The following is a 15,647-nucleotide window of genomic DNA, read 5'->3' as shown; positions in this document are numbered from 1 at the left end:
ACCCGCGGTTAGTTAACTGTATGTTCAAAGATTAGATCAAGAGGGATATGGAGGTCTACATGGACGACTTGCTAATCAAGAGAGGAGGCCTCACGCAGCACCTAGAGGACCTTTGAGAGGCCTTTGCAGTATTGAGGCAGTTCAAGATGAAGCTGAACCCACCAAAGTGGGCGTTTGGAGTGGGTTCCGAGAAGTTCCTAGGACTCATGGTATTGGATGTGGAATCGAAGCCAATCTCAAGAAAGTGAGGGCCATCCTCAACATGCCCCGACCGCAGAGAATTAATTAAGTACAAAGGCTTGCAGGTTGAGTCGGGTAATTAACCACTTCATATTGAGTTCAACCGACAAGTGCCTTTCTTTCTTCAAAGTGATATGGAAGGCCCAGGACTATGATGAAGAATTTGACTAGGCATTCACCATCCTCAAGAAATACCTAACCAACCTCCCATTGCTTAGCCAACCCCGATGCTAGGAGGTCTTAATTCTGTATCTGTTTGTCTCCTTGCAAGCGGCTTCCTCGGCTTTAATACGAGACTATGATGGAGTTCAAAGGCCAATGTACTTTTTCAGCCTAGCGTATAAGGGGCAGAAGCCAGATACTCCCACATCGAATAGCTCGCGTTTGCCTTAGTGGTAATAACCACTTGAAAACTCCAACCTTATTTCTAGGCTCACCCGATCAGGGTCCTCACTGGCGCCACCTTGAAAAAGATTCTATAGTGACCGAATGTCTTAGGCCGCCTCACTTAGTGGGCTATGGAACTAAGTGAGTTTGACATCGTGTATGTGTTGCACACCTCAATGAAAGGATAGATACTAGTGGACTTTGTCTCGGAGTTCATAGGCTTCCCTGAGGAAACTAATTTTGCACAACCCTTGAAGCCCTGGCAAGTCTCGTCTTGTTGGGTTGAAGGGGGAGTGGGAGTGCATATCATCACAGATAAAGGTGAAGAGCATGACTATGCCATTAAGCTAGTGTTCAAAACTACAAATAGTGATGCAGAATACAAGGTGTTGTTCTTCGACATGACGGTTGCGAAGCCTTGGGCACTGAGGAGGTGAAGGTTCGGGCCGACTCCCAAGTGGTGATTAACCAAGTACAGGGAGACTTTGGGATGAAAAGTGAAAAACTTAAAAAATATGTAACCTTGATAGAAGCCGAGAACGCTCATTTCAAACATGTCCAGATACAGCAAATTCTCATGTTTGAGAATCAAAAGGCAGAGAAACTGGTGAGAACGGGTTCCGGAATTGACCACCCTTAGAATAGTTGAAGTACCGCCCGTGGGGATCAAATTGCTGGAAATCGAGCTAGGCACACCTGAATGGGCCATGGACATCCTTCAGTACCTAAAGACCAATGAACTACCCGACGACATACAAAGGGCAAGAAAAGTCAGGTACCAAGTGGAAGGATACACTATAGTCAGTGGTAGCCTATATAGGATAGGATACAACACCCCCTTATTGAGATGCATCTAGAGCAAGCAAGCCCAATAGGTGCTAGCAGAGATGCTTGAGGGAATTTGTAGCGACCACTCCAGAGGCAAGATACTAGCAGGCAAGGCAATGCGAGGGTGTATTATTGGCCGCACGCCCTAAAAGATGCTAAGGCAAAGGTGCTAGGAGTCCTCGAGGGCCCTTCCAACGCCCGTCGAAGGAGTTGACACTAATTTCCTCACCTGGCCCTTTGCCCAGTAGGGGGTCGACTTTGTGGGCCCCCTTCGCCCGGGCAAGGGTGGGGTAAAGTTTGTGGTGATGGTGGTTGATTACTTTACCAGGTGGGTTAAGGCAGAAGCACTGGTGACGGTCACAACGAATGACATCACTCGTTTCCTATGGAGGAATATCGTTTGCAGATTTGGCATCTCTTGCAACATCATGTCGAACAATGGGAGGTAGTTTAACTCTTACCACTACCAAGACTGGTGTCGAGACCTAGGAATCAGATTGTGATACTCCTCCCCAGGGCACTTCCAGTCCAGCGGCTAGGTGGAAGCAACCAACAAGACCCTGCTAAGAATACTGAAGAAGAAGCTTAGCGACAGGAAATGAGCATGGGCAGAAGAGCTTTTCGTAGTCCTATAGGCATACTGAGTGATAGTGAGGACGCTGAAAGAGAGACCTTGTTCACCCTAGTGTACGGTCACTAAGCCATGCCACTAGTCGAGGTGGATATCTCCACCTATAGGGTGCGACACTACTAGCAATGCCCCAATGACCAACGCTTTGAGGAACAACTTGACTTGGTGGGAGAAATATGAGAAAACGTAGAATTGACAAGGCAGCATATGAGAAGAAGGTGGAGCGCTACTTCAATTAGAGAGTGTGCCAGAGGTCATTCAAGATTAGAGATCTCATATTAAAGCAAACAGGAACCACCACAAGAGATGAAGGCAAGCAAGGACCACAATGGGAAGGGCCATACTTGGTTGTTTCCAGCAACTGCCCTGGGGTTTACTGGGTTCAAGGTTCCCAAGGGAACGATCTACAATAGCCGTGGAATTCCGAGCACCTACGAATGTTTTATCATTGAAGACCTTGTGATGTGTAAAGTTATGATCTGCTTTAATAATTATCGTGTACACTGTTAATAAAAAGAATGTGAATGTTTTAGAAATTAAATGTGTAGAAACAATACCTCTGTCATTATGCAACCCAATACCTCTGTCATTATGCAACCCACTCCTACCTAAACCTCTACCAAGGCATGTCCTCATCGATAGAATGTACAATGGCAAATTACCTTCCCCGTGATGTCAATGGGCAGGAGCGGATCCAGTCAAACATGCTGTCTGAATGGATTACCTTCACTTGCAGTTCAACAGGCAGGATTGGCCTTGGGCCAACCTAACCCTCCCCCACAGAGGAGAGTTGGTTTAGCCCCAAAGCTACCCAATCATTACCCTACCACCATCACAAGGAAGAGAGAATGGCCCCTTGGCTCTTTGATACTTACCTCTCCGGCGGGATACCAAAGGTATGGCTGTAATGCCTATGGCTATTTTATCCCTTCCATGGCCGAGTGCTAGTCAGCCTTGACAACTCGTCAACTTACCTTCGCCATGGGCTTCGACCAACAAGAGTGAGTTCAGTCAGAGACTGCCCGAACAGACTACCTTCACTTGAGGGTTAGCAGGTAGGACTGGCCTCTACGTTGGTTTGACCTCCCCCCAAAGGAGGAGAGCGGGCCAGACCCCTTGACCTTCCCGAACATTACCCCGTCTCGACACAAAAAAGAGTAGATTAGGCACCAGCCTAGTCCTCACTTACTTTTCCTGTGATGTCAACTGACAGGAGTGGGTTCAGTCAGGGACTGCTCGGAAAGACTACCTCCATGCGTGGGTCAACAGGTGAGTCTAGCTCCAGGCAAACCCCACCTCCCTCATGGAGGAGAGCGGATCTAGGTGTGAGGCTATTCAAAAATTACCCTCCTCGGTAATAGTAAAGAGCGGATGGCACCTTGGTCTTTTGACACTTACCTTCCCGCCGGGGTACCAAAAGGATGGGTGTAATGCCTATGGCTACTTGGTCCATTCCATGGCAGAGTGTAGGCCTATCCTCAACAGCCTGAAAACTGACCTTCCTTGTGCTCGTTGATCGATGAGAGCAGGTCCAGTCTGGGACTGACCAAACAGACTGCCTCCTCAAGGGGTGCTAAAGGGCGAGGTGAGCCACTGGCCATCCCGACCCTCCCTTAGAAGTGCAAGCTTGGCCTTGAGGCCACCTAAACATTACCCCCCAAGATGAAGAGTGGGCGCGACATCGGCCTAACCCTCACCTACCTTCCTTACGGTATCAATAGATGGGAGTAGATCTAGTCAGACACACTAACTGAATGGATGACCTCCCTCGCAGAGGAGAGCAAGACCAGCCCTGAGGTTGTTCGAACAAATTACCCTATCCCACTGAGGCGAATAGTAGTTTGGCTTTAGGACCGTCGACTAATTACCTCCTCTAAGGGGATGAAAGGGGAGAGAGTGGTTTGAGGCACCTCTACCCCTCCCCCAACGGAGTCTAGGATAATCCCAAGACTACCCGACACTACTTTAGAAAGATTGTCTCCTCTAACAGATAATTATTCAAAGCTTCCTCACACATTGGCTTGATAGCATAGGTTAGTAAACATCCATAACTAACTGTAACTTGACCTCTATAGTGAGTGCAAGAAATCGACCCCCTCTCACCAAGCTCAAGGGCCAACTAGGTGTGCCAAACCATACATGCTGCTTGACCTCTGCAAAAGATTTTCGGGCGAGCCCAGCTTTCATGTCACTCGACTCCTCTCGTCAAGCATAAGGGACAATGAGGCATGCTTAGCTTATGAGACGCATGACCTCTATCAGAGTATTTGGGAGAGCTCGACATACATGCCACTCGGCCCCCTCTCACCAAATGCGAGGGACAATGAGGTGAGCCCAGCCATACATGTCGCTTGACCTCCGTAAAGGATTTATAAGTGAGTCCAGCTTACATGCCACTCGACCCCCTCTCACCAAGCATGAGGGTCAACGAGGCGAGCACAACCATACATGCTGCTCAACCTCTATAAAGGATTTCCAGACAAGCATCCCCTTTTGCTAAGCGCAAAGGCTAACGAGGGACAACGAGGTGTGCCTGGCTTGCGCGATGCACGATCTTTGCCAAAGCATTCGGCCCCCTTTCGCCAAACGTGAGGTTCAACGGGGAGAGTCCGACCTAAGTGTCACTCAACCTCTATGAAAGTGAATGGGCAGTTGCATCCGCTGTCGTAGACCACTAAGCCCGACGAGGTACCACGCAACATGGCGGCCTACCTTGACGATGCGAGAAGTCATCCACCCATCAGGAGTTCGGCCTAAGTGTCACTCAACCTCTACGAAAGTGAATGGGCAACTGCATCTGCTGTTGTAGACCGCTCAGCTCGACAGGGTACCACGAAACATGGCATCCTACCTTGACAGTGCAAGAAGTCATCCACCCATCAGGAAGAGATAGAACCAAGCCCCAACGAGTGGTCTAAAATTAACCGCCTCGCGTTGGGGGGGGGGGGCTAACGCAAAATGCAAATAAGCGAAGTGAAAGAGAATAATGATAGTCAAAGCAGCAAATTGTGAAAGGTATAAACAAAGAACATTTTATTCATCAACTGATGGAATCTTTACAAAAAGGGAGGTTACAGCATGTTTGTAAAGAACCACACAAGGAAAAAGAAATCAAAACAATCTGTGATGACCCGCTTTCGCGTGTATTTTCACTAAAATGGTTGTTTTTATTTTAATTAATATATTAGTTTAGTTATTTTAATTTATTGCGCTTTAAAATTGTTTTTTTTATTTCTTTTAGTTTTTTTCCTTTTTACGGTTTTTAAATCTCGTTGCGGCGGTCTAGTTTTGTTTTCCCGGAATGAGGATTGGACCTCATCTTCTTTCCCTACACCTCTTTTCCTTTTTTCCTTTTTTCCTTTTTTCTTTTTCTTTTTTCTCTTTTTCTTCTTTCTTTTTCTTTCTTTTTCTCTTTTTTCTTTTTTTTTTTTTTTTTCCTCTTCCCCTTTCCCCGCGTCGACCCCGTCCCTCTCTCTCTCCTCCTCTCCACGCCGGAACTCCTTCCCGCCCTCGAACCGCCGCCGTCCGGCCACCATGCAGCACACTGCCCCCACCGGTCGACTCCCCTCCCTCCGGCGCACCTCACCACCGATTTTCAGCCCCATCCGGCCGGCCGTTTGGCCAGAAAATCCCTTTAAAGCCTGCACGGTTTTTGGCTCGATCCGCCGCCGTCGCTCCACCTCCGGCCACCATTTCTTCACCACTTCATCACCGGTCCCTTGCCGTCCTAACCCACCTATTTTAGGCCTCCAACGACCACCGGAACAGCTCCCACGAGCTAGCTTTCATTTTTGGGAAATCCAGCCTCTCTCCGGCGTTTTCGCCGCCACCCACGGCCAACCACCACTTCCAATAGCTTCACAATCATCTCTAGACCATTCCCTATCGATCCCAAGCCCTGGTTTGTCCCCGTTCAAAAGTGGGTATTTCACAATCCACGGCCACAGTGATTTTTCACTGTAACGTTGCTTTTTCTCCGCCGTTTGCAACGTCGGGTGTTTTCTAAAATTACCGTATAGCGTTGTAAGTATTTTCTAAACCATATTTTCAGATTTAAATATATTTTGCTCATTCAATTTATTTTATCTGCTGGTTGGTTGATTCCGGACTGAGTCCGAGAAGTTCGGGGGTCGGATGGATGGAGGACGGAGTTGCTTGATTTATTGTATTATGGTTGGTTGTTTGTTTTGTGCATTGATAATTGCATTTGCATGGTGCATGCACGTGTATTTTATTTTATTTGAGAAATCCTGTTTTGTTGGCGTGAATGGGTTTTCGGGTGCGTGTGTCTCACGAGCCCAAGCCGGGATGGGTTATTATCTCAGTGGAGCTCCTCTGGTCACTCGGGAGTGGATAATACTGAGTGACATCCCCTGAGTTGTCGCTGGGCGACGACGGGAGCGGGGCTAGAGGATGGCCCGGCCAGGTACGCGCTGGGCGCGAGTCTGGGCATCGCTCTACTCACCGACTCCGTGGCCCTTCACTGGCGAGGGTTAGAGGATGGCCTGGCCAGGTACGCGCGGGGCGCGAGTCTGGGCATCGCTCGTTTAGGTGTCACATGCGTAGTCGTTACCTGCGGTGTGGCACAGAGCCAAGGTGTGCGGATGATCCCTAGGGGAGATCATGGTGCATGCATAACCGGATTGTTTTTATGGTTTTTAGATGTGGGCCATTTTCTGGGAAAATGGTGGTTTGGGCCATTATTTGGGATAATGGCAAGGCTTGGTTTTGAAGATATGTTTTTATGGGCCAAATGGGTTTTTGGCATGCGTGGTAAAAATGTGGTTTTGCGGGACATGTGCATTGGCTTTTCTTGCATCCATGTTGCTTGAGTTCTATGTGTTTTTATCTGGTGGTGTTTGGGTTTTACTTACCTGCGGTACCATTTTTGGTTCCGTAGCTTTTGGTACAGAGTTCGAGGATGAGGAGGAGGAGGCTTTGCCCGAGGATGCGGCTCCGCCGGGTTGCTGATGTTATGCTTTGTATTTGATATTATATTATATGCGTGTTTTGTAATATTTTATTTATGTACGTTTTGGAATAGCTTTGTATTAAATAAGAAAAATTCTGGTACTTAGTTATTGACTTGCTTTTCGCTGCGTATTTCTCGTGCACATTGTTGCTTTTGCACACACTTGGCACACGTTGTTAGGGTGGTGACCCGGGATGTCATCATCCGGACGTCTCGATTTCCCCGTGTCCGTGCGTGGGGATTTGGGGGCGTCACAGGTGGTATCAGAGCGGTTTGGCTCTGGGTAAAACCGCATGTCCCGTAGGCAGTACTAGAATGCTTTTAAAGTTGTGTTTTGAAAATTATGTTAAGTAAAGTTATTTGATTTGTTTTATTTGTTTGAGCTTGTTTGTTTGTTTTTATTTATTTGGTTATGTTTTTGCAAGTTGGTTTCTTTTGTTTTCTGTGATGTGGCGTTGGTCTGTGGTTTTGTTTTTGTTTGTTGTTGGTTTATTTGTTTTTGTTTTCTGAAAGGGGGTCAAAGGTTGTGGTGGCAGGAAAATGGGAAGGCCAAAGAAATCTACTCAGGAGCCACGGGACAATACCTCAAGTGATGACTCCATAGCCGAAACAATACGGTAGATGACGGAGTTTATGCAGCAGAATATTAGGCCACAACAGGCAGGGCCTTGGCCACAAGGAGGACCTTGGCCACCACAAGGGGGTCCCTGGCCGCCACAAGGAGGGCCTTGTTCGCAACAAGAAGGATTTTAGCCGCAACCAGGAGGTCCTTGGCCATATTAGGGAGGGCCTTGGATGTACCTGGGAGGGTCCAATAGCATGGTACAAGCCGGGTGCACCTATGAGCGCTTCCTGGCACATAGGACTCCACACTTCACTGAAGAAGAGGATCCACTTCAAGCTAGAAAATGGATCAAAGACCTGGAGAGAACATTTGAGGTGTGTGGATGCACCGAGGCGCAACAGGTACTCTACGCCAGCTATCTCTTGCAAGGTACCGCTTCTGATTGGTGGGATACCAAGAGGGTGATGCTGGAATCAGAATTGGGATCTTTCGCTGCAGTGACCTGGCAGCGCTTTAAGAAGGAATTTAATGACCGCTTCTTTCCCGCATCGGTAAGGAAGCAAAAGGCGAGAGAGTTCTCAGATTTGGTCCAAGGGGGCGCGACGGTGGAACAGTATGCCCAGAGATTCATAGACCTTGGGCGATTTGCTCCTCACCTTATCGCCACAGAGGAGATGCGAGCTTATCGTTTTCAGGAGGGACTACGCCCTGATATATGTCGTATGGTGGTCAGCCATTGGATATCCACTTTTCAGGAATTAGTGGATGTGACCACCCTGGTGGAACGAGCAAATAATCTGAGTATGGGCTCCCCTCCAGGGCATAAGAGGCGGAGTTTTTCTGGTGAAGGAAGCAGCTCGGGTTCGCCTCAGAAATTTGTTCAGCGGACCGAGACTCGACCGCAAGCATCCTCAAGTGTTCGCATGGGAGGACGTGTGCCTGTTTGCGGAGTTTGTAATAGAGCCCATGTGGGTGAGTGCCCTTCTGGTGGGGCTCGATGTTATAATTGTGGCTAGCAGGGTCACTTTGCCCGAGAATGTCCAAGAACAGTTCAAGGAAGCCGTGGAGGTAGACGCGGTGGAAGAACAAACCTGAGACAAACAGTGCAAGCCCGGGTTTATGCTGTCACACCCGGAGAGGTGGATGATGAGGCACCAGCGACCCATGATGCTGGAGTAATTACAGGTATGGATTACTTTAATTTTAAGTTGGATTTAATTTTTGGTGTATTTGGTTTCTTCTTTGCTTTTTGGATTTATTGGGTTGATGTGTTTGGTTCAGGAAGAGTCCGTTTGTATGAGTTTTATGCTTGTACTTTGTTTGATTCCAGTGCGTCGCAGTCATTTGTATCTTCCACGTTTGCGCGGGTGTGTAATTTGGTCACAGAACCGTTGTCGAAGGCTATGGTAGTGGCTCTACCCGATGGTGAAATGGTGTGGTGTTCCAAGGTTGCTTTGGGATGCCCGTTAAATTTTGAGGGAAGGTTCTTGGATGCTAATTTGGTGGTATTCAAGCTGTTGGGTTTTGATATCATCCTCGGAATGGATTGGCTATACCGATATTCTGCTAGTATTAATTGCAGAAGTCGGAAAATTAGCTTTCAGCTTCCAGATGGTGATTGTCTGGAATTTGCGGGGGAGTAAATTAAAAGAAAAGCCGATAATTATATCGGCGAGTCAAGCAAGAAGAGAGATTACATAGGGAGCGGATGCATTCTTTGTTCAGATGGTGTCCACGCCGTCTGAGGAGAAGTCGTTGGCAGACATTCCAGTTGTGGAAGATTTCCCCGATGTGTTTGTGGATGACTTGCCCGGACTACACCCTGTTCGGGAAATGGAGTTTGTTATAGACTTGGAACCTGGAGCGGCTCCTGTGCATAAAGCTCCTTATCGCATGGCACCGGCTGAATTAAAAGAGTTGAAGACTCAGCTGCAAGAGCTGGTAGAGAAGGGATTTATTCAGCCTAGTACGTCACCGTAGGGTGCACCAGGTTTATTTGTTAAAAAGAAAGATGGAACCCTCCGTATGTGCATTGATTATCGGGAATTGAACAAGGTGACCATCAAAAACAAATATCCTCTTCCGCGGATAGATGATTTATTTGATCAGCTTCAAGGAGCAGCTGTGTTCTCTAAAATTGATTTGAGGTCGGGATACTATCAGCTGAAGATCAGAGACAAGGATGTGCCTAAAACTGCCTTCAGGTCGAGGTATGGGCATTATGAATTTAAGGTGATGCCGTTTGAGTTAGCTAATGCCCCTGCTGCTTTCATGGATTTAATGAATCGAGTGTTTCGACCTTATCTGGATTCCTTTGTGGTAGTATTTATTGATGATATTCTGATTTATTCCCGAGATGTTGAAGAGCATGTGTATCATCTTCGTCTGGTACTTGGGAAATTGAGAGAACACCAGTTGTACGCCAAGCTCAGCAAGTGTGAATTCTGGTTGGAAGAAGTTAAATTTCTTGGACATGTAATTTCTCGAGACGGAGTGGCTGTTGATCCTAGTAAGGTAGAAGCCATTTTGTCATGGCAGCGCCCGACTACCGTGCGCGAGATCTGGAGTTTCTTGGGGCTCGCCGGGTACTACCGAAGATTTGTAGAGGGTTTTGCTTGCCTATCCGGACCTCTCACAGCTTTGACTCGGAAGAATACAGAATTTGTTTAGTCAGATAAATGTGAGAGAAGCTTCCAAGAATTAAAGAACAGGTTGACGACGGCTCCAGTGTTAGCACTCCCAGAACCGCATAAGCCATTCGTAGTCGTCAGTGATGTGTCTAAGTTTGGTTTGGGTTGTGTCCTTATGCAGGAAGGACGGGTTGTTGCCTATGCATCTCGTCAGCTAAAGGACCATGAGAAGAATTATCCGATGCACGATCTAGAATTGGCTGCGATTGTTTTTGCTCTCAAGATCTGGCGGCACTTCTTGTATGGGGAAGCTTGCTAGGTATTTACTAATCACAAGAGCTTGAAGCATTTGTTTTCCCCGAAAAATCTGAATATGAGGCAGAGGCGATGGCTGGAGCTAATTAGTGACTATCAGTGTGAGATCAAGTACCATCCGGGGAAGGCTAACATAGTTGCTGATGCTTTGAGTCGGAAGTCACACTTGGAGGATGAAGTCGAGCCGTCAGAATTGGATTCGTTGCTTTGTGGGATGAGAAGGCTCCTTATAGAGAGTTCGCAGCAAGAAGAGATATTATCTTCAGTTCTTGATATTTGGGTAACTGATTTTGAAGAATTGAAGACTCTCCAAAGGAAGGATCCGAAGCTGCTGAACATCAGGAAAAGAGTCAGAAAATCTCGAGGGCCGTTGCATTATAGCATGGATAACGATGGGATACTTCGGTTCCGAGATCGCAGAGTGGTCTCTAAAGACTCAGAATTCAAAGAACGGATCATGGCAGAAGCTCATGCGGCCCCTTATTCAGTTCATCCCGGCAGTACAAAGATGTACCGGGACTTGAAGAAAAGTTACTGGTGGGATGGAATGAAGAAGGATATTGCCTTGTATGTTGAGAAATGCCACACATGTCGTCAAGTGAAGGCCGGGCATCAAAGACCCGCAGGTATGCTCCAACCCCTCCCTATTCCTGAGTGGAAATGGGATGACATCACGATGGACTTTGTAGTGGGTTTGCCGAGAACGCCTAGTGGGAAAAATTCTATTTGGGTGATTGTTGATCGGTTAACGAAGAGTGCTCATTTTCTGCCTGTTAATAACACCGACTCTTTGGGTAAGTTGACCCGCTTGTATGTCAAAGAGATAGTGCGGCTACACGGCATACCAAAGAGTATAGTGTCGGATTGAGACCCGAGGTTCACGTCGCAGTTCTGGAAGAGTTTGCAGGCAGCTTTGGGTACTAAGTTGAAGTTCAGTACTGCATATCACCCGCAGACAGACGGCCAGTCAGAGCGCACCATTCAGACCCTTGAAGACATGTTGCGAGCATGTGTTATGGAATTTCAAGGGAGTTGGGAAAACCACTTGCTGCTCATCGAGTTTGCATATAATAACAGCTTCCATGCGACCATTCAGATGGCTCCCTATGAAGCTCTTTATGGGAGAAAGTGTAGGTCGCCCTTGTGTTGGGATGAAGTTGGGGAGAGTAGGATAATTGGACCCGAAATAATTCAAGAAATGCAAAGCCAAGTTCGGATCATCAGAGATAAAATGGCGGCAGCTCAGAGTCGCCAGAAAAGTTACGCTGATACCAGGAGGAGAGAGTTATCTTTTGAAGTTGGTGATTGGGTTTACCTTAAAGTCTCTCCCATGAGAGGTGTTAAGCGTTTTGGTAAGAAGAGGAAGTTGGATCCGAGGTATGTCGGCCCTTTTCAGATTCTGGAGAAGGTAGGGTCCGTCGCCTATAGAGTTGCTTTGCCAGGATATTTTGGGGATGTTCATGATGTCTTCCACGTATCATCCCTGAAGAAGAGCTTTGGACAGCAAGAGCCAAGCTTTGTCGACCCAGCGAGTATTCAGTTGCAACCGGATCTCACTTATGAAGTTGTTCCGTCGCAGATCATGGATTGGAAGGAGCAACAGTTGAGGTCCAAGGCGATACCTTTGGTTAAAGTGGCTTGGGGAGATCTGTTAGCACAAGACTTCTCTTGGGAGCGAGCAGCGGACATGAGGGAGCAGTACCCGTACTTGTTTGAATAATGAAGGTATGTATCCTAATCTTGGTCACAGATGGTTTGTGTGTTTTTATGTGGCTTCTTAAGTTGGTGGTTGATCTTGCAAATTTCGAGGACGAAATTTGTTTTTAAGGGGGGGAGGATGTGATGACCCACTTTCGCGTGTATTTTCACTGAAATAGTTGTTTTTATTTTAATTAATATATTAGTTTAGTTATTTTAATTTATTGTGCTTTAAAATTATTATTTTTATTTAATTGATGTTGTGTTTTATTTCTTTTAGTTTTTTTCCTTTTCACGGTTTTTAAATCTTGTTGCGGCGGTCTAGTTTTGTTTTCCCGGAATGAGGATTGAATCTCATCTTCTTCCCTACACCTCTTTTCCTTTTTTCCTTTTTTCTTTTTCCTTTTTTTCTTTTTCTTCTTTCTTTTTCTTTCTTTTTCTCTTTTTTCTTTCTTTTCTTTTTTTTTTTCTCTTCCCCTTTCCCCGCGTCGACCCCGTCCCTCTCTCTCTCCTCCTTTCCACGCCGGAACTCCTTCCCGCCCTCGAACCGCTGCCGTCCGGCCACCGTGCGGCACACCGCCCCCACCGGTCGACTCCCCTCCCTCCGGCGCACCTCACCACCGATTTCCAGCCCCATCCGGTCGGCCGTTTGGCCGGAAAACCCCTTTAAAGCCTGCACGGTTTTTGGCTCGATCCGCCGCCATCGCTCCACCTCCGGCCACCATTTCTTCACCACTTCATCACCGGTCCCTTGCCGTCCTAACCCACCTATTTTCGGCCTCCAACGACCACCGGAACAGCTCCCACGAGCTAGCTTTCCTTTTTGGGAAATCCGGCCTCTCTCCAGCGTTTTCGCCGCCATCCACGGCCAACCACCACTTCCAATAGCTTCACAATCATCTCTAGACCATTCCCTATCGATCCCAAGCCCTGGTTTGTCCCCGTTCAAAAGTGGGTATTTCACAACCCACGGCCACAGTGATTTTTCACTGTAACGTTGCTTTTTCTCCACCGTTTGCAACGCCGGGTGTTTTCTAAAATTACCGTATAGCGCTGTAGGTATTTTCCAAACCCTATTTTCAGATTTAAATATATATTGCTCATTCAATTTATTTTATCTGCTGGTTGGTTGATTCTGGACTGAGTCCGAGGAGTTCGGGGGTCGGATGGATAGAGGACGAAGTTGCTTGATTTATTGTATTATGGTTGGTTGTTTGTTTTGTGCATTGATAATTGCATTTGCATGGTGCATGCACGTGTATTTTATTTTATTTGAGAAATCCTGTTTTGTTGGCGTGAATGGGTTTTCGGGTGCGTGTGTCTCACGAGCCCAAGCCAGGATGGGTTATTATCTCGGTGGAGCTCCTCTGGTCACTCGGGAGTGGATAATACTGAGTGACGTCCCCTGAGTTGTCGCTGGGCAACGACGGGAGCGGGGCTAGAGGATGGCCCGGCCAGGTACGCGCTGGGCGCGAGTCTGGGCATCGCTCTACTCACCGACCCCTTCGTTGGCGAGGGCTAGAGGATGGCCTGGCCAGGTACGCGCGGGGCTCGAGTCTGGGCATCGCTCGTTTAGGTGTCACATGATTAGTCGTTACCTGCGGTGTGGCACAGAGCCAGGGTGTGCGGATGATCCCTAGGGGAGATCATGGTGCATGCATAACCAGATTGTTTTTATGGTTTTCGGATGTAGGCCATTTTCTGGGAAAATGGTGGTTTGGGCCATTATCTGGGATAATGGCAAGGCTTGGTTTTGAGGATATGTTTTTATGGGCCAAATGGGTTTTTGGCGTGCGTGGTAAAAATGTGGTTTTGCGGGACATGTGCATTGGCTTTTCTTGCATCCATGTTGCTTGAGTTCTATGTGTTTTTATCTGGTGGTGTTTGGCTTTTACTTACCTGCGGTACCATTTTTGGTTCCGTAGCTTTTGGTGCAGAGTTCGAGGATGAGGAGAGGAGGCTGAGCCCGAGGATGCGGCTCCGCCGGGTTGCTGATGTTATGCTTTGTATTTGATATTATATTATATGCGTGTTTTGTAATATTTTATTTATGTACGTTTTGGAATAGCTTTGTATTAAACAAGAAAAATTCTGGTACTTAGTTATTGACTTGCTTTTCGCTGGTTATTTCTCGTGCACATTGTTGCTTTTGCACACACTTGGCACACGTTGTTAGGGCGGTGACCCGGGATGTCATTATCCGGATGTCTCGATTTCCCCGTGTCCGTGCATGGATTTGGGGGCGTCACACAATCGATAGGCGAGGTACGCAGAGGTATTGTTGATAGAAAAAGACGGTACCAACGGGGCTACCAGAGAGGCTCCATCCCATGAGTATATAGGGGTTCAGGATAGGAGGGCATTTCCACCTTGAGCGCGTCAATATCCATGACCAGTGAACAATCGTCATAGCCAACCCCCTTATCTCAGGCCAAGGTCCCCACATGAAAGTAGCGAGCGGGAACTTCCACCCCTACCGAAGAGGTGGGGAAGCCCAAGCGACCCCCCTACATGACAGCTCCCAAACCAGACAGGCTTAATGGAACATAAACTGCACAACGAGTCCTATGATGGGGGAATCCATCAAACAGCACGACTATGAAGCTCGATTCACACCATCTCTACGACACTTGTCCCAATGACAAGCGACAACATGAACCTCAAGGAACCTCCCAGAGGCCCGCAAGCCAACCATACGAAAGGGGCTAGGTTAAATCGACACTACCGACACATGGTGGGCTTGAAGGAGGACCTATCTGATGTCTCATGTTTACTCTGAAACTAACCCACAACGAGCCCTCACCCAGAAGGGATGATCTAAGGACATGATACTTGCCAGAATTTAGGCTTTGGAAGAGCCTAGCTCACTCGAAGAAAAAATAAAAGAACCCAAATTTAGAGAAATGAATAGGGAGATGTGGTGAATATCAGCCACCAAGGGTGCTTTATATAGGCTAATCATGGCGTTCTGTTCCTGAGAGACTAGGGAACATGCGTATCCTACCATCCCATCATATCTTACACGAATCTTGAGGGAGCATTACATAAATCCCACAATGCCATCAATACCCTACGGCACTGTTAAAACAAGAGGAGCTCAACAAGAAGACCTCGGTTTCCGACCACTCGAGGCAAACAGGAACCAAAGGGTGGTGCGTCAGTCACCAAATGAACCCTACGAGTTGGTCAATGAGGAATTCAGTAATAAAGGAACCATAAAAGGACAAAAAGATGCAGAATAAAGCACAAAAATATATAGGTACATGCCAAGGCAAATAATCCCATGGAGAGCAAGTTCATGCGATCAGAAAACATGAAGAACAAACACTTTACATTAAATTAGAAATAAAGTAGAAGACACGAATGCAGGGCTAGCCTAAG

Source organism: Carya illinoinensis, chromosome 3, assembly GCF_018687715.1.
Source record: "Carya illinoinensis cultivar Pawnee chromosome 3, C.illinoinensisPawnee_v1, whole genome shotgun sequence".
NCBI lineage: Eukaryota > Viridiplantae > Streptophyta > Magnoliopsida > Fagales > Juglandaceae > Carya > Carya illinoinensis.
The sequence above is the reverse complement of the archived record's forward strand: the minus strand, read 5'-3'. Positions refer to the sequence as shown.